The following is a 20084-nucleotide window of genomic DNA, read 5'->3' on the forward strand; positions in this document are numbered from 1 at the left end:
CACGTCGTTGTATCGGTCGCTGCAACGCGCATGTCGCACTATCTGCGAATATTGTGCAACCAAGCGCGACTTGATCGGCAAGCGGATAAACATTAGGAACGTTTCCGCATGTTGGATGCATGTTGGATGCAGAAAGGTTCATTGACGTATTACGGGCGAGTTGAATGCTCTTTCGCCAGAATCGCATTACAAAATATGATACGTAAGATTCATTACATTCTGATGCAATTATTGTACGGATTATTTCTGCATTTATAACAATCGAAATAGAATATATTATTTTACGTTTCTATTTATATAATTCTATAATATTTCTCTTTTTATTTGATTTTAAATTGCACAACTATATGTATGTAAGCTTTTTTTTCTTGATTGCAATATATTTTTCAAGCCAAAGTGAATTATACCTATGTGTGAAAACTGAATCCTATTTGAATAGCATCCGATCATTAACCCTTTTCTGAACAAGTTGCCTCCATTTGCGGTTACGCCCTTTTATTTTGTAAACTGTTCGCTTGATTTTTATGAAACTCGATCTATGGGGTAATTTGATAATGCTTTATTTAAACTTGAGGTAAAAAATAAAAAATTCAAAATGGTGAATTCAATAATAGCGGACAGAAATTTTTTTAAATAATCTGATTACTTCACACACACAATTCAGTTTTAGGAAATTTTTAATTGTGAAGTAACATCATGTTTCCAGTTTCGCTTTATTTGGAGCTCATTAATGCCATACAAATATTTAATACCGAGATTTTCAAACTGATTTTTAAACTCTGATTATAAACCCTGTGACATTATTTCTTCTTTTATTGGAGATTACTACCCTTTTGAAATTCGATTTATTTCCAAGCTACATTCAAACTTAGCGATACATCTTAAAACCTAAAATTGAGTTTCACAATAATCAAATTGTTTTTTCGAAGTTGAAATTTTTTAATTCTGAGACCAGAATCGAATTTAGCGACTTAAAAAATCCTCAAAAACATGATCCTGTTTAAGTTTCTTTGTTAGAAAACTTCCACCCTCGAAGAGTTAAGATCATGTAGTAATTTTGTGACACTGTTTAATTTAGAAACTTTATCCGCTATTGTCTGCGGCAAGAGGGCCAATCGGAAAATCAATTTTAAGACGATTACATTATCCGCCTATTATGTACGCCTGATTGGTTCAGCCAATCCACGCAGAGCGGTAATTTAATAAATTTGCGTACTCTTCAATAGGTTCATTGATTAAGAAGGTTTGATAATTGAGAGCTGCATTTCTTTCACAATTTAACAGGGTTAACGCATTTCCTATTAAGGTAATAAAATATACACTTTTCTATCGTAAAGAAGAGTAGAAATAAAAGTCTTCGTTGTGAATGACGCAGTCTAGATTAGCTTTTAACAACGCGCCTTAATTGGAGTTTACCAACAACACCATCATCTCCTTCCATCGTACAGTGTTTGAAGCGCGATTTGCATTAATGGACACGTTAACATGAACTTTATCAAACACAGTAATATAGTTGACAAACTGGTATTATACCTTACGCGCGGACCGCAACAGGCGATTAGGTTTGCAAATTACACTCGGCTGAGCGCAATCGATTGCAGCTGCCGATTACCGAAAACGTAATTAAATTACACAATAGCTATGATTTATAACCCAGACGACCACCCTTCCTGCAATTCAATCGGTCGACTCATCCTTCGATTACGTTCGCAACTCTATTGTACACATAGCGCAGCTGCGTAATGAGCAATGCAAATAATACGCACGTTGTTGTTTATTCCCGAAAGAGCATTAAATATTTCCATTTGAATTGGCAAAGGAAATATTTCAGTTCTATTTACAGATCTACGTATCTCGCAAAAATCCAATAAAGTAATGTTCTCTGTTTCCATTATTTATAATCAATGTTACTTGCGATCGCAATAATAACTGCGTGTAATTATTTCAAGTGTGCGTTAGTGCGCGCACTTATATATAACGTATATTCCTTTGACGTGCAGATTTAGACAAATGTGATATAAAAACAAAAACATATATATGACGGTATTTTGAAGCTGCGGTGGAACGTCGCATTCCAAATTTAAACAGTGGCTACGTTACTTACATCGTCAGATCCTACATAGGTCAACAACCTTTCTCAGATCGTTCGTCTGAGGTAATAAAAACCAGATTAGTTAATTCGATGTTAAAACCGAATGATTCTCAATTCGAAAAATAATATATAAAAATATACAACTAATTATAATAGTTTATAAACTATATATATTGAAAATTCATAGCTAACTTTAGACATGGTATATAGAAGAGGAGTACCCTGTGGAAAAAGACACTGAACTAGACAATGTTCTGTGCAAACTAATCGATATACATGCGCTCACGAGAAATGTTCGATACATTATAATTAATTCAAGAATGCCGTCTGACCACCGAGTTGGATATTCGCACCACGAGCTTCTAAAAATACCAGCAGCTGTACAACCCTACCAGAACGCCCTTTCCATAACTGCTGTTATTTGCTTTAGAGTATGAACTACTAAAATAGAAAGCTTTACGATCTTTCGTGGAAAGTTTAAAAAACGCAAAGAGGCCGCAAAATTGCGATGATACGCAATTGAAATGCCAGCTGCCGTTCTTTAAACGCGCCCTTTAATTGGGTCAATGAACTCAAGAGTGACAAATACACACCGACTCCCGTGTTATACCAACAACGCATTACGGCAATCGTGGCAATCGAGTTAACCCAGAACAGGTAGGTATAGGTAGTCGATGCACGCCAGGTATGCGTGCTGCCATCGTGTTTCCTCCTGCGGCCTCTCTTTTCCGTAGCCATCCTCTCTTTCCTTATACCCGCCGTTCCTTACCATCGTATTCTTTTTTCCCTCGCTTTTGCTTGACCGAACGGAGCGAGCGTTTGCCCCGGGAACTCGTTTACTTCCCGATCAAGAGACGATCGACCGAGCGCGCGCGAGATGGTTACCTTACCTCCGAAGGGCCGACCAAACGGACCGACCTGACGTGATAGAATCTCGATATTTCATCGTACGCGCCTTCGAATTACGTGTCCTTGCGCTCCTCACGCGAACAAGCCTTTTGCGTTCCTCAACAAGTTTGCGCGCTTGACGATTGGAAAATTATATGCCGCGTGACATGTGGATATTGCGAAGTTTCTCTTATTGGCTCGAGTTTCTTGCGAAGTACGGGCAAGGGCGAAGAGAAAGACCCCTCGTGTGATTTATCACTCCGAGCACTCTTTGAGAGGACTCGAGATCGTATCTCGTTTAAGAGTGATGAAATGAGAGTATACAAATGATATGATTGACAACTCAGTTTAATTGGCATCAATGCCAAGCGATCTATTTTCACTTCACTCGATTTTAATTTTTATTTATTTCATACAGAAACCGTTGCAACAAAACATTCTTTATAATTAAATAAATCAAGCAAATAAACGATAAATTAAACGCGCAAGATTGATATCAATTTATGTTTCATTTTGCTAAACGTACTGTGAATTTCGAAAAAGATATTATAGTAAAGAGTTTAAAACGCTGAATAATTTCAAATATGTAACAAAAATCTCTCTGCTCTGAATATTATTCAAATTTGAACATGTTCTTCAAATCTTGAATATTTCAATAGTCTTTAATAGTATTGAGAGAGAGAGGTGTTGAAAATCTTGAGACCCTATCTTGTTTTAAGAAGATATTTTTATTTTTTCATATTTTATATTGTAATAAAAGTATACGGAACGCTCGAAAAAGTAAAAAATTGAGAATTGTGAATGAATTGATGAGAATATAGCGAAGTAATGCGCAAATTAATAATTAATCAAATATATTAGAACTAATATTGCTTAATATTTTGTTCGTTTCTTCATACGTTTCTGCTCGAGTCATCTTAAGCGAAGAACAAATATAGTCGCATGCTATCAGAAAGACTGAGATGGAATCTTAGATTGTCGTCAGAACTAAAAAAAATTTGTATTGTTCGAGCGACGATTGTACAGTCGAAATGTCAATGAAGAAATGTCAGATAGAGGCAAACTACTTATGTAGATATTGTCTCCAAATACCAACCGTGCCAAGAACGTAAGACTGACGTAACATAATTAAAAATGCAGATTACTGAATCAAAAATACAATTAGAAAGTCCGTAGTTAAAGAATATTGTCAAAGCACATTTTATCTTTGACTTCCAATCGACTCAGATATACTGTGACAATATTCTTTAACTGAGGATTTTCTAATTATGTTATCTCATCATTGTTATTTTCCTTGCATACGGATATTTTATTTTGTAGTCTGCATTTTGAACTTTTAAAGAACGAGAGTCTATTTTAAAAATCTTATAACTTTTCCTTGAGTAAAAGAGATTTATTATAATTTCATTATACTTTTTGCCTCAAAATATGACACTGTTTCAGCGCCACTATAATAGCTTTCCCAACCTGTTAAGTCAATTATGTTAGTATCACGCTCCTGGCACGACTTGGAGGCAATATCTACATATAGCTCCATCTTGGCGGTCCTTCATTCTGATCACAATGGAACAATATAACTTTTATTCCTAGCAATTTAAGAGTGACTCTATTTCAGTCTTTCTGACAGTATGCGACCTTTTTTTTCGGTGAAGATGGCACGAAGTTGAGACGAAACTTACTAAAGAACGAACGAAGTATTAAGCAATATAAATTCAAATATATTTTATTGATTATTAATTTACACACTACTCATCTCGATGTACTCTCATCGACCCTTTCATAATTTTTAATTTTATGTTATTACTTCATCTCTCTATTTTATATGCAGATATAAATATTAATATTAAGAATTTTAAACGTTTCAAATACTCGAACATTTTTAACAAGTTTTTTTTTAATATTCAAGATTTTCAAGAGCTTCTAGTTTCCAATTAATAATTTTAATTTCGAATTTAAAATAATTCCATATATGAATAAATTATTTGTGAACAACTTTTAAAAGAAGAATTCAAATATTGGAATAATAAATATTACCTAAGGCAATGTATAAATAAATAAATATTCAATACATTTGTACAAATAAAGAACAAATAAATGTACTGTTTTCAGCAAAGCTTTAGATCCGTTTGTACAAATATAGACATATCCAGTTATTAATGGATAAGCGTTAATAACTCGATATGGGATAAACTTAGATGGATATGTCTATAGCGTTAATTTAAATCTTTTTATTTTTCATATGAATAAAAAATGTTCCATTTATTATTCCAATATTGTATAGTCCTCATTTTTATTTATATCCAACATCATGCCCATATTTTAAAAAATAGACTTGTCAACATTTCAGAAACACATTTGCATATCCATGACGCACGTTTAATTCCGAGTTTAATACATAAAAGTAAACTCATTGAAAATAAAAACGAGCCGAGAAATAACGATATGTGTAATCGCAATTCATAACCGTGAATGAAAGCGTTACAGAAACTTACGGAAAACGCATAATGGGCAAGCACGACTGAGTTCATGACATATATCGGTGCCAACTTAAGATAATACTGTGGGTGCGGTAAAGGAGTTCATCGCCTACGCTTCTCGGGCCGATGAACGTATATAGCGGCGGGTCGCTACATCGCGTCATTATACGAATATCGACGGCAGACTGCCAGCAGCGCTATTGGCGGGTTAAACTCGTCGTTTTACCGCGGCATAAATCGGAGTGCGCTCAATTATCATGCATGAATCCGGAAGCGCGATGCGATGATAACTCACGACGGGATTTGACGATCGGACGATCGGACGATCGGACCAGCGAAGCGCGGTGCACGTAAGCGTGGATGCAGCTCGAGTGAGTCAATTAGTTTGGCGTATGACACGCTAATCACGGTCGGTACAGCACAATGACACGCATTAATCGGATTTGTAATGGACGATTACTTCTTTGTTTGCATACTTACTACGTGATAGATTCCGAATGACGCATGCGGCTCGAATAAAAAAATCGGCATTCTTCTATCATGACAAACAAATTTGTGTCAGATCATTTTATGATTCTCCTTAGTAGAAAAAGGAAAAAAGTCTCTATACGTAATATAATAATATACAAAATATCTCAAATATACGCCAATTCTATTAATTACGGATTGTATAATAAATTTGAAGTTAATTTATTTTTAGCAGAAATTATCGGAAATCATTATTTGTAGCATAATAAACATGCAGATAATTAAGTCCTGATTAAATTACTGTTGTACAGAATTATTAAAACTTAAAAATTAAATTTTTTATTTACTTGCATTTTTAGTTCTTTTTTTTAAGATTATTTTTGGAATAGAAATTATAAATCGAATAAATTTTCGTGATAATAAAAATTATAAATCTTATTTATTTTGATAGTGAGTCTTTTTTTCGAAATATAAAAAATCGATTGAAATCAGTTTACATTTCATCGATACCTTATAAAAATTTATTTCCGAAACTAGATATTGCATCATTTCCAAAATAAATAACTAAATTATTAGCTATATTAGATAATAATGTTTAAATATTTTTCTGCTAATTTTCAAAAATATATAAAGAAATTAATATTAAAGAATATATATATAAAGAATATATACATATAAAGAAAAAATACATAAAGAATTAATATTAAAGAAATTTTTTTTTATCTGTCTAATATATGTAAAATAAGCTCAATTTTTTGGTTCTCTTATCACAAAGAACGAATTTAATACAAACGTACGTCAATACTGTGCAATTATGAGGTGCATTCGAATTGAGATTATTACAAAAAAACCATCAGTGATGAATTTCTGATGTATCTCTCGAGTTTTGAGTGCTTGGCATGGTTGTTAAGGGTTGTTACCATCTTTAAAGTAGTACTTACAACGCTGCTAGGATATATGCCGCCGAATTACATACATGTATCGTTATCAGCAGACAATTTTTTGATATTAATGTTGTAAAATTGTCCGTACATTTCCGAAATTTATTTCAACAATTTGAAGATGACCTCGTGATAAGTCGAAATGTCTTGTTTATTATAATTTTTAACATTGTGACTAATTTTATTTCGGCTCGTTTCTTTTCTGTATATGTTATAATTTTATTATTTGAGCCGTTTATCATAATTTAATTTTTAATGTTATTATACGTAAATTCCAATCATGCAGGTTAATACATAACCATTGTACATTAGTAATTCTTATTGTTATAAATATATTATTTTGGCTCGTAGCTCCTGTATTTTAATTTGAATAAAGAAATTATTTCTTCAAATATTTTCGTTCAATTCGATAATTCAATAATTTTATACTTTAAAATAATAAATAATTAAAATAATTATTTATTATTTCAAAATATAAAATTCTCTCTCTCTCTCTCTCTCTCAATCTTTCCTATCTCTTTATCCTCATGTACACTTTTTATATTTTTAACCAAATAATTAAATCGTATTTTAAATAGGTTCGTTATTTTTTGTTTAATTATAATTTCGCAAGTTTGAAGTTACATAGCAACAATAAAGTTCCCCTATTTTAACAGAAACAACAGAGGATAAAATTTTATTTGAAAATTATCTCTGACATATAATCCCTAGCTAAATATATGCTATCGATTTAGCCTAAGGTGGAATTATGTAATCAATGTATCGAACTGCATCATCCGTATCGTGGATGTTGAATTCTAATTGAACATGAACAAGGCACGATGAATCGTTAATAATGCGTACCACTCGGATTGCGTTACGCACATAGGTCATCGGGATCAGATATACATTGAGATTCGTTCATATCATTCGATTAATAGATAGTAGGTAACATGTGCCTGGCGAGGTAGCTATAAGGATAGATCGATGCGGATAATACGGATTACAACGATCCTTACACTGTACCTTATTACCGCCGGTAAAATCCCGTGGGTTCGTGAACCCAATTCGGAGCGCCTCGCAAAGTCCCTAAAGACTGTCGCGAGAGCGGGCGGGCGGAAAATCTCCGAATTTGCATGTAGCGAAGCGCGTCGCCCGGAAAATCCAGTAACGAAAGCCATTCAAACTTTTCGCATCACGCGGGAAGCGCGTCCTCCGCGTCCTCCGCGCCCTCCGCGCCGAAGGCCCCCCGTGAAAAGGGGTAATCTTGAGGGTAAGATAGGCAAACTCGGATAATTCGTATCAAAACCCGAAAAAGAACGAATCTCTGTCCCTTTTGCTTCCCGCACCACGTTCCGCCACCGCTTCTCCTTCTCTTCCTCTGTCTAATTCAATGCGAATTATCCGAGCGTTGCATTCGAACTTCGACAAGAAGTGCGCAATGTTAGCACGAACTTGCCGCGAGATAAATGTCACGAAAACGGTTCGCCAGCCAGGATCGGCGCTTCCGGAATTTCTACGACTCCGCGGCATGCCCGAGGTCGACGGCACGCGAGATGCGGCGTCGAAGTCTCTCGCGCACGGGAACAATTTTCGGTAACGATCCGGGGTGTGAGAGTCGTTAAACGAATCATGTCAGAGTTTGACAGTAATGCTGAGACAAATGGTAGGCGGCAAATAAATATCTTTACTCTCTAAACCTGAATCAGTGAAATTCAACTAAGAAAGAAAAAAAATTTTAGCATTATTCTCTAAATCTGAATCAGTGGGTAATCACTGATATCAGTATCAAGTGTAATCAATGAATGAAATTCTTAACCTTTACTATGTGATCTAACTAACCTTGTTTGCATAAATGAATATGGTATTGGAGGATTAAAATTAACGTGCAAATATCGGTATTTTGATTACATAATACTCAAACTTTCTTTCTTTCTTTTTTAGTTAAAATTCACTGATGATTATCCAGTACCAAGTATACCATTGGGTAATCAGTGAGTATTCACTAATTTAGATTTAGAGAGTATATATAATTAAAATACCGATATTTGCACGCTAGTTCCAATATCACATACATTAAATTTATATACACTGAAGCAAGGTTAGCTAGGTTAAGGATTTCACGGTTCATTTACTAATTTCCAGTACTTAGAATTAATGTCGGTTATTATACACTGATTCAGATTTAGAGAGTACTAGATAATAACGAGTGCGTGTGGCGTCAAAATTGAACTCTTGAATATCGAGTTTATATTGAGCAAAATAAAACGATTGACATCGGCTCGTTACAATTCAATGCAGCGTCGATATGAATATTACATCACAATATCAAGACAGCGTGACGCAACTACTTTAAATAAGCTGACATTGGTATAAAATTTCCGTTTGTATAATCATCACTAATCCATATTCGAAACCCCGCTAAATGACGAAGAAAAAAAGAAGCAAATTAATAACTAAATTTTTAATAACGAATTGATCGTGTTATACAGGGTGAGTTACGGAAACCTAATAATTTCAAAAATGAAATAACGATATAAAATATAAATTAAATGTTAATTTCTTGGTATATAATAATAGGAAGTAGAATGACATTTGAGTATCTGAATATATTTGAGTAATAGCGTTCAGCAGACAAAGGAGCTTAGTGAGCGTTCAGTATTTTTTTTATTACAATGGTTTCTACATTTAAATCCACCAAAGAACTAAGAGCAAGCAAGAACCAATCATATTAAAGAATCAGTGAGCTGCTTTGTCTGCTATACAATCGTTACTCAATTATACTTACAATCAGATGTACTCAAATAATATTCTATTTCCTACATGGAAAGGAGGATGATTTCGTTGAAGTATTTAAAAATTTAGCTAGATATACAAATCAGAAAATATAATTTTGTTGGAACATCAAAATAATTAGATATATATCTATTATCCAGATGTGTATCTGGCTAAATTTTTAGATACTTTAACAAAATCATTCTTTTCATTCAATGTTATATGTATATATATATAAATTAATTTAAGAGTTATATTTCATATTATTATTTCATTTTGGAAATCTACAGGTTCCTATTATTCACTCTATATACACGACCGTTTTAAATTGATACACATTCCGGTGGTTGTTCCATTGGTTTTTAATCCTATTTCGTAATGTTGCTATAAAATGTAGTAGACACGTGTGACTTAAACGAAATGAAGAAATAGGAAAACAAGCTGCAGGCTGAATCCGCGTTTTACCTGGCTAAAAACAGTGCCTTTAGAGTCTCTCCTGCTATGTATTAGTGCGGACGTTCCTTGTTCAACTTTTTCCAACCTATTCGCCTTACCCTGCTCTCTCTCTTGCTTCTTCTCTCTGAAAAGTACTCTACAAACGTGGAATTTTTACTACATCCCCGTGGTGTAGATCCTGACGAGGGTTCGTACGACGTTGCATTAAAGGCGAGCAGCATTTAAAGACGACCATGCTAGCGCGAAAAAGATGCTTCTAGACATGGCTAGAAAAGCAGTGGGACATAATATGTCGCTATTAGTAAACCGTCCGCATCATGAGAAAGCATAAAATCCACGCCGAATACATCAGAGTCTAATTCCTCCAGTGAATGCGTTGTGTCATGCAAAATATGATATGATCTGTTATAGCACAAATGTACATACTTTTTTTTTACCATTACTTTAATGTCAATCTAATTTTACAATATCATATGACGTTTCCTCTTTTGTTTACAAAAAATAATTTTACATCGTTAATAGAGATCAATTTGGGTTACTGGTTTTTATTTAGAACTATTTTTATGATGTCTTATTGTCAATATCGATTTGTTATCATTCGCTCTGTTAATTTGGAAGCGTTGAAACGAATAAATAATTAGAAGTAAATTGCCATTTTCGCGCTCTTCGTTAAAAATTTTTCTCACATCTAGTGATGCATTTCGATATGAAAATCTCGAATATCGTCTCGGAATTTCTCGTATCATTAAAAATATCGTTTCCGAGATTATCATATATTATTTATTTTTCTCGTCTCGGTCTCGTCTCGAAAAAATCGGAGAAATATCGAAATAAGAAATAAACATTACCACCGTCATTGGTCTAACGTACACAATTTGCAAATTGCGAATTTACTTCCATTTTGGCCTTTTACAAACGAAAATGAAACGAGATAGTCGATATTCTTGAATGTCTCGCGATAAAATTCGAGAATCTCGAAAAGCGAGAATATCGACCCATCGAGATGAGAAAATCGTATCAATCATTTGTTTTTGTCGAGACCAAATCTCGGTATCGGTATTTCCTCGTCTCGTCCCACTCGAATGCATCACTACTCACTATACTACAAAATGAGATCGAATATATATAATTTATATGCGCGAAAATCTTTATTAAATTAGCAAAAGCAAATTTAAGTGGATAAATTAGAATATTTAATACCTACCACTCGAATGCATCACTACTCACTACTACAAAATGAGATCGAATATATATAATTTATATGCGAAAATCTTTATTAAATTAGCAAAAGCAAATTTAAGTGGATAAATTAGAATATTTAATACCTGTTTTGCACCAAATTAAATTATTTTGATTTTAATTTAAAGTAACTCTACTTATAAATTATTTCGATCGTCTTCCTATATATACATTGTCACTGAAAATGACAATGTATATATTGAAAATGACAATGTTGATTATTGTCGAGATGGTGAACTAAGACAGAAATCTACCGATTATATAACAATTTACAAAAAAAGGCAGTTATAAATTATATCATATACATGAGAATCTCTTTATACATATGAATAGTATTATGGAATATTGAACATGGAGTCGCACCACCGAAGATTCATCAACATCATTATACGAATACGTTGCGTCTAGAAATTTGATGTACTATTGATAGGGTGGACATTGGAACACAATTTTAAACGTTTGCGTATGTAATACTAATTTATTTGGTGACACTGAAGATGGCTTGATGTGAAAAGGTCGAAACGTATGTCTTATCATTTTTAATAATAAATGTCAACTTTATAATTTTTATGTTAATGTTGTAAATATACACTAAGCATCAACAACCGACTAGGCTCCACAGCCTTGTTATTACAGATTGTTAACTATTATAGTTTATAGTCATTTTTTGAGTTAACTATATTTTTTATGGTTGTTCTAGAAAAATAACTATAAATTATAGTTAAATTATAATAATTACAGCTATTATTGTGATAATAATAATTATTATTATAGTCACATTTTCAAGTGTCAACTGTATATATTTGTTCATAAAACTATACATAATTATTATTACTAATTACTACCCAGATAGACTTATGATGATCGCGATATGCACAAATTAATTTACTGAAAATTTAGACCAATTTTATGATCATTTATGACATTATAAAAGCAAAAACGTTTATATTAAAGTAAATATAAAATTTAGGTTATTTGAATGATTAAATTTTTCGTTATAGAATTACAAAAACATATGTATGAAAATATACCTTCAGATTTATAATATTCTTTTTTCAATATCACTATATGAAATATTTACATCATACATAATTAAATGAAATACATCATATAATGACGCACATTTACAATTATCATGTGATGCTATAGAAAGCTTAAATAATTTTTAAATTTTTCTTTACTTTATGCCGCAATTTTGTTAAAAGAATTTGTGATCCTGATGTGATGTCATAAAAACCATAAATGATTTGTAAATTTTTATTTATTTCATGTCGGATAAAGTAAGATAAATATACTGTAAAATTTGGGTAAACAAATGTCGATTTTGATTACCAAATTTTGTTGAAAGGATTCGTAATCCTCATGTGATTATAGTAAGCATAAATGATTTGTAAATTTTTCCTTATTTTACGCCATATGAAGTAAGACACTATAATTTTTACCAACATGAGAAAATGCGGTACTAAAAAATTCTGAAAAAAATTTTAAAAAATTCTCACAATTCTATAAGAAAATAAACAATTTTTGTCTCTTGCTATTTTTTCGTAAAGTTTTTTAATAGTACTTGAGTAAAAAATTATTGAAAACCAATATTCGACGATTTTTAATAATTAATATCTTGTTAACTTGCGAAAATTGTAAAATAGTAGAGGACTTTTCGTCTCACAATCAATTTAGTCCGCTCTACCTGCTTACGCGCGTTGTCAGGAGTTATCAGACACCCTATATATACATACATATTACATACATGCATATTACATACATATATGATCAGTACGAATGACAAAATAAAATTCAATATATGCTAAATTTAAAAGTGTTCAGACAAGCGTGCGATTAGCTCAACGTTAGCGTAAGTAGGCTACCACTCAAAAGATCTTAGGTTTCAAATCCCGTCGATACTCCATGCGTTTTCAAAAATATTTATAATTGCGTTATATAATTATAAGAATTTGTACATACATAAAAATAAGTAATAAAGTTAATTAATAAATATATATTCTGAAAATAAAAAACAAATTAAATTATAATTAAATTTTTTTTTCGTTAAAATATTTCCAGTAGACAAATGAACATATACTTTACAGCAACTTTTATACGTTTATCTTAGAATCATCCAATGCTTCATAGACGAGCCGATTGTGATTCGAAATATTGCAGCAATATTTAGTAAACGAAATATCATGATGCAAATATGATGTAAATATGAGACACTAAGAATCAGATTTTTGTTTCTTATATGTAATCATATTTGCATCATGTGGTATTTCGTTTTTTAATTTACTAAATATGACTACAATATTTGGAATCACAATCGGCTCACCTATGAAGTATTTGATGATCGAATCAACGTAAAGTTGCAGTAAAATAGATGTACATCTGTCTATCTGGGTAGCTATTATAGTAGTAATAATAATAATTATAGTAACACATAATTATAATTACAAATACCAAAAATTTTTCTCTTAAAATTTTTCTCTCAATTTTCCTGTTCCAAGAAAATTGTGGCGGGTGGTGGCTTAATATATTAAGCGAAATATGTGCCGCGGAATTTATTTCTATTCACACACACGCTGTCGCTTGCCAGGAATATCGGTGGAGGTGAGAGCGCGTGTCTTTCGCGTGCACGACCGAATATTTAATTACGCAAGTCACGGCTAATTAAATTCATCATGATGAAGACGGACTATTCGCAGCGGCGACGGTCGCGGCTTAATACCACGAACTAGTTGTGGAATTACGGTCCTATTATTGCGGCGCATTCGTCTTCCTCCCGATCCCGATGACGTGGAGGTCGACGTTATCCAAGAATCTGCAGCCAGCGGCTTAATGATGCGAACTCGCGACTACGCGACGCCTCTCCACCTCTCTCACTCTGTCGTGTTAGGTTCATCGAAATTATGACGCGCAACAAACGTGTCAGCGAAGTTGTTCGCTCGGCAACGATTTTCAAGCTCTATTATTAAGCGTACTTCAAGATTAAAGTCTCGAACTTCGGCTGTTGGAAATGAACAGCATAAACGCACAAATAAAGTGAAGAATCTTAGTTATCGCTTCCGTGGCTCCGAGATAAAAAGGATAATTTATCTCTCGTAAAAGTATATGTGTAGGTGACGCACGTGCGTCATCAACTTACGGAATGAAAAAAAAAGAGAGAGAAAATCACCACTTATTAAGCACTCTGGAATGAAATCCACTCAAGCGTTTAAACATAATTGATTATACACATTGTAAGTATACTGAAAAAAAAAATGATTCATTTGATTACATTAATTTAGTTTTATTTCTTTCGATGAAGAATGTATGTATGTAAATCAAATATGTTATATTTGACTCAAATACAAGACAAGAAAAAAAAACAATTCAGTTAATGTAATTAAATAAATAATTTTTTTCTATTTTGCTATCATATTTGACTTGAATACATACTCTAAATATTTTGGAATGAAATCTCTAAAGAGTGAAAATTAAGCCAGCCTTGAAAGAGAATGGCTCAATTTCAATTTTTAAGAACGAGATTTCACTCTAAAAGTTTTAGAAAGTACACTTTCCAATGAAAAAAAATAAAAACAGCTAAATTAATTTAGTCAAATAACTAATCTAGTCAACTGAACAATTTTTTTCACAGTATACAAGAAAAATAGAAATAAAAACAAAATGTATCAACACGCGTATTAGATAACTAAATGAGCAGAAAGTGCCGATAATACACGGAGTAAGAAAAAGAGAAAAAAGATGTTTCACAGAAAATAATAGATAACAGAATCGCTGTGTGCCGTTTGCTATGCATTATGATCCATGTTAACGATAAATTTCATTTATTTAATACGAAACAGCGTTTAACTGAGACTCAGATAAAAAAATCAGAAATCTAGACGATCGCAGGTGCGCAGTAAAAATACAGATCGTGATATTTATTGATAATTAAACGGACTAATAGTCTTATTTATTTCTTGCACTCAACATCTGCCATCGGTTCTGATAATAATAATCGTATCTGCAATCACGCACACTTGCTACGCCAGTCGTCACGTGTTTGAAAAGTACGGCGGTTTGTTTACGATCGATGTCGCGATCATTATTTATGCGCGCGCCTTATCGTCTCGCTCGATTGAATGACGCGCGTTTAAAGGTCCGGCAGTAAACAAAACGTGAATACATCACCCTTCCGGAACTGTTACGTTGAATTTTCGGAGCGGGTTTGTTGACAATAGTCCTTACTCACCGTTAGGAAAATTCCATAGAATTTCGGTCGGTTTTCTCCGACGAGAAGGTTCCAAGGGAGCCGAGAATCTTCTTTCTTCTTCCCTCGAGATGAAAATTTACTGCCTGATGCCCGGAACGGAGAACCTTTCTTTCTCTGTCCACGAATCGCTGGGCCCTTCTCTCACTGCACTGTCATTTGCTGCACCGCGCGGCTGCCTCTCCTTCGCCCCTCTCGCCGTTAATCACCACACGACACAATCGAGATGCCTCCCGGAGAGTTTCGTAATGAAGACGCGCGGAACTTCTCACCGCTCATTTCTGTTCTCTCAGTTTCACTCGACGCGTTGCGGGGAATATCGCATAGACGGGGAATCGATTGCGAGAGATCGTTTGGATCCCTGTGGGTTTAGCACGGCGTAATAAAATCGGCGGGACGGAAGCCACGTTGGACGCGAGTCGCGGCCGCGAGCGTGATCCCTCGGGGCGGTCTTCGCGCTTGGAGGTTAGGTTCAAGCATCTGGCGTCCTTTCTCGGGCTTCTCGTTCCTGGTCAAACGTGTAAGTTGGACAGGGCACTACGCGCGACGGGAAGGGAGACGTAGCGCGACGTGACGGAGTTGGCGCGAGATCGACGCCACGCACGACGGCGAGCGAGTGCGACGTTACTCGAGTAGTTTACTCCGAGGCCCTCAGCACGGGAGGACCGGCGAAAAACTGCGTGAAAATCCAGCCATGCTGACTGCGCGACCGGCGTCAGACTGCCGCGAGAACCCGAGAACGGAGCGGGGATTCAGTTGAGTGGCATCGCCCGGCTAGCGGCTAGAGGGGTCGTCCGCCCCTCTCGCGCTCGCTCCTTCGTTCTCTCTTTCTCTCTCCCTCTCTCTCTCCCTCTCGCCGCGGCCATCACCCCCTGATCACCCCGCTACGCCACACGCTGCCTTTCCCCCACTAGCCCGCCAGCCGTTTTCCCCTCTCCTCCTGTTCTTCCCTTCGCTTCGGCCGTGCTCGCTCCCACTCGGCTACCCACCCGGCTTCCCCCACCACCCGACTTCTTCCGTGACTCCAGTCTCCACCATTCCCCGCAGAGGCCATAGTAGCGAAAGAGTACGAGCGTAGGACAAAGAGATCCGTTGTTGTAACCGTCGCGCGAGCGGGACGAACGAAAGAGCGGTAGTGCGCGGTAGAGCGATGTGTGAGAAAGACGAAGATGCGCGAGCCTCGGCGAGAGCGAGAGCAGGTGACGAGCTTAGCGGGACGGAGACTGCGACTCGTGTTGAAGCGAGAGAGCTGCGGCGCGCGCGGATGACCTGACAAGGATGGCGCAGGTGAGCGAGAGAGAGAGAGAGCTGGGTGCTCTCCGAGAGAACGAATGCATCCAGCGGCGCGACAAAGACGTACACGAGCGAGAGTACTACGTGCGAGGTGCACTGGTGAAACGGAGAGAAGAAGCTTCTTCGTTGTCACTATGAAGACTTGCCACGCGATGCCCTCTCGATTAGAGAGAGAGAGAGAGAGTAAGCGGAATGCGCGCGCATGCGCCGCACGCGAAACTCGGCACGCGGTCGCGCCCAAACGCATCACCTCGCGATCCTCATATATTGATGTACTACGCTCTTGCACTCGCGGCGAGCCGATTGCGGCTGTCGCAAATGCGAAGGGGAGTCGTAGGCGTTGGACGGACGACGGATCGTTCTCTTGCACTCGTATGTTATGTCACGTAGAAACGCGTAGGTGAGTTTATCGCATACGCGAACTCGAGCTCGGCGCTCCGGTCGAGCTTCCGTGCACACGTATGTATACGTGTGTGAATGTGTGCGCGCGTCTCTATGTGCACGTGACACGCTACTTCTTCGCGCGGCTTTTTACAACGGTTTAATTAGCGTAAAAAAGGAATTGATTCCATCAACTACAGCATCTTTTTTATCGATAACCACCAGCGGCTTTGAAAATGTATATTTATTAAACGTATATATATCTATTCCTAAAAGAAAAATGTTTATTCGACTAAATTAATTCAGTTTTCTTTATTTCTTTTATCAAAGAATGTATGTATTTAAGTTAAATATATTTTTCGAACAGCATACACACTCTTAGCACCTTTTTTATCTTTTTTTAAAAAGATAAGTTTGTATATAATATAATTTTAAAAATCCCATCACCACTCCCATCGTTTTATAATTGTACATATCATTAAAGTTAACTAAACCCGACGACTGCGAAAATAATAATAGCTGGACAGACATATAAAGTTATGAGCGCTATATTTTTATGTTTAACTTAAATACATACATTTTCTTCGTGGAAAGAAATATAGAGATCAACTAAATTAATTTAATTAAATAAACAATTCATTTTCAGTGTAGACAGGAAAAACTGTTTTGTATCTAAAGTATCAAAAATTTTGATTAGATAGAGAAAAATAATTTATTCTCTGAAAATAGTAATTCTGTAGAACACTCAAGTTTGGTTAGAATGAGTTGCAAGAAGTTTCGGTATTCTCCTAATCAGTTTAAGTGTCTTACATAATTATTTTGATGATTTAACAAAATTATTTTCAGACCTGTATTTAATTAAATTTTGAAGTGTGTACTTCAATAAAACCGTTCTCTCGTGTAGAATTCAGATTCTACATGGAAAGAACGATCTTGCTGTAGCATGTAAGAATTTAGCTAAATACACATTAAAAATAAAATGTTAATTTTTTAATTTAAACACGTCTTTAAGTTAAAATTAACATTTTATTTCTAACAGTGTACACGCATCTGAAAATGATTTTGTTGGACCGCCAAAATTATATAAAATGATTAAGCAAAACGAACCATTCTACAAAAAATTTTAACATTCTGGTAACTAGCTTGAGCGTCCTACATATTTATTTTAGTTTAACAAAATTATTTTCAGATTTATTTAGCCAATTACATTTTAAATATTTTAGCACGTTCGTTCTATATAAAACTATTTTTAAAAAACTGCTATTCTTGGAAAAAGATATACATTTACAGTAATTATGCAGTAAAAAATAATGAAGATTTATAGAGATAAAATTTCAGCGATATATCTGTCGATAAATTCCTGTCGAGACTGCCTTTTAACGAAAATTAGGACGAACAGTTTGCACGAGTTTCTTCTGGACCGATCTTGTCAAACTGTCTCGTTAAACGTGATGTTTAAAACATCTCAAATTTATCGAGTAATCTCTATATATATACATTTTTTTTCTTTCGCGTTTCAGAGATAAATTTTCTCTTCTGTATTTGACACTAAATATTTAATAATTAAATATCTTTAATATAAACTCGCAGAAGCAAAGAGTTGATTTAACTTTCTCGACGATACGATTTCAAAGTCTGATGAAATTTTCCTTATCAGTTCTATAATCATCATTTTGCAGTTTCAGTAGTGCATTAGTTCTAATATATCTACCTTATATTTTGAACGAGTTTTAATCATGCATTATTCCAGCTGACTGAACCGTTTCGGATAGGAAGTGTGAGATAACTCTACACCCATTATTCTCACGCGTCGATATACACCCTCTGTAGCTCTCGAGAATTATAATCGTATTCGCTCGATTACTCTTTATTTTTCTGTGTATATCGTTCATCGAAAGATAAAGTTTGTTGGGGCGAAATTTTTCTAAAAAGTTAATCGGCGCACGTATTTCTCGAACATTGTATAAATTATATATTATACATGTATCAATGGACGCTCTCAATGGAGAAAATGGATGAACAGCAATCAAATATGATTAGCCTGAATTCTCAAATCCAGTCAATTCTAGCATCGTTCGATTGATTTCAACTATGTGACGTTCCTATGAAATACAAATCGGTATGATTTTGTTTTTATGCATGAGGGACATAGCAGGGAAAATCGCGAATAAGTACCTTTCAGTATTTTTAAAGTATACAAATTCGAGCGTAGCAAAAATACCGATTTGCGCTGCTAGACGATGTAATTTCGTATGTCACGCGCTTATCCGTTCGGCTTTACGATATCTCGCGTAACACGCGGCAATTTAAAGTTTACGAACGATTGTCGCGCCTTTCGCGTCGATATTATGCCGATATTTCGCCTCGTGAAAGAGAACCGTTCTTTTATCGTGCGCTTCTACGAGTACGGTACTCCCCTTTTGATATTCAAACCAATAGTTGCAATCTCTATTTTTCTCTCTTGCCCTCGCATTTTTCCGAATTCTTCAACGGCGCAATGCCGTGTATATGTGGCTATGTGCAGGGCTACGCTACGAAATGAGTCTGCAAAAATACTGAGCCACCGAGGTTAACTAATGAATCTTGGCGTGGCTATACTAGCCGCCTCGGGCTCGGCCACATTTCGAGGTCTTATCGTCGGCTGGAAATCAGCTCGCCCGGCAGATGTTCGCTAAAACCTCGAGCTCTCGTCGTGCATGCGATACGTCTCTCGCGACTCTCTCGTTCTCTCGGATCGCAGAAACGCCGGCGTAAGGTGCTAAGTGCGAGCATTTTATACCGGGGCGTGAAACTCAGTCGTCCTTTCCTCCTCCCCTGCAAGTTCTTTCTTGCGCGAACACGAGTTTGCCGGA

General features: G+C 35.4%; 1 protein-coding gene across 1 annotated transcript in view; it reads right to left on the reverse strand.

Moving 5' to 3' along the window:
- Window positions 1–16260, reverse strand: part of sfl (N-deacetylase and N-sulfotransferase sfl) — a 140936-nt gene extending 124676 nt beyond the window's left edge. The window contains exon 1 of the mRNA XM_018511714.1: window positions 15541–16260. The gene's annotated coding sequence lies outside the window, so the exon portion shown is untranslated. The remainder of the gene's footprint in view (window positions 1–15540) is intronic.
- Window positions 16261–20084: the final 3824 nt, after the last annotated feature.

The sequence above is a fragment of the Trachymyrmex cornetzi genome, unplaced genomic scaffold (assembly GCF_001594075.2).
Source record: "Trachymyrmex cornetzi isolate Tcor2-1 unplaced genomic scaffold, Tcor1.1 scaffold385, whole genome shotgun sequence".
Lineage (NCBI taxonomy): Eukaryota > Metazoa > Arthropoda > Insecta > Hymenoptera > Formicidae > Trachymyrmex > Trachymyrmex cornetzi.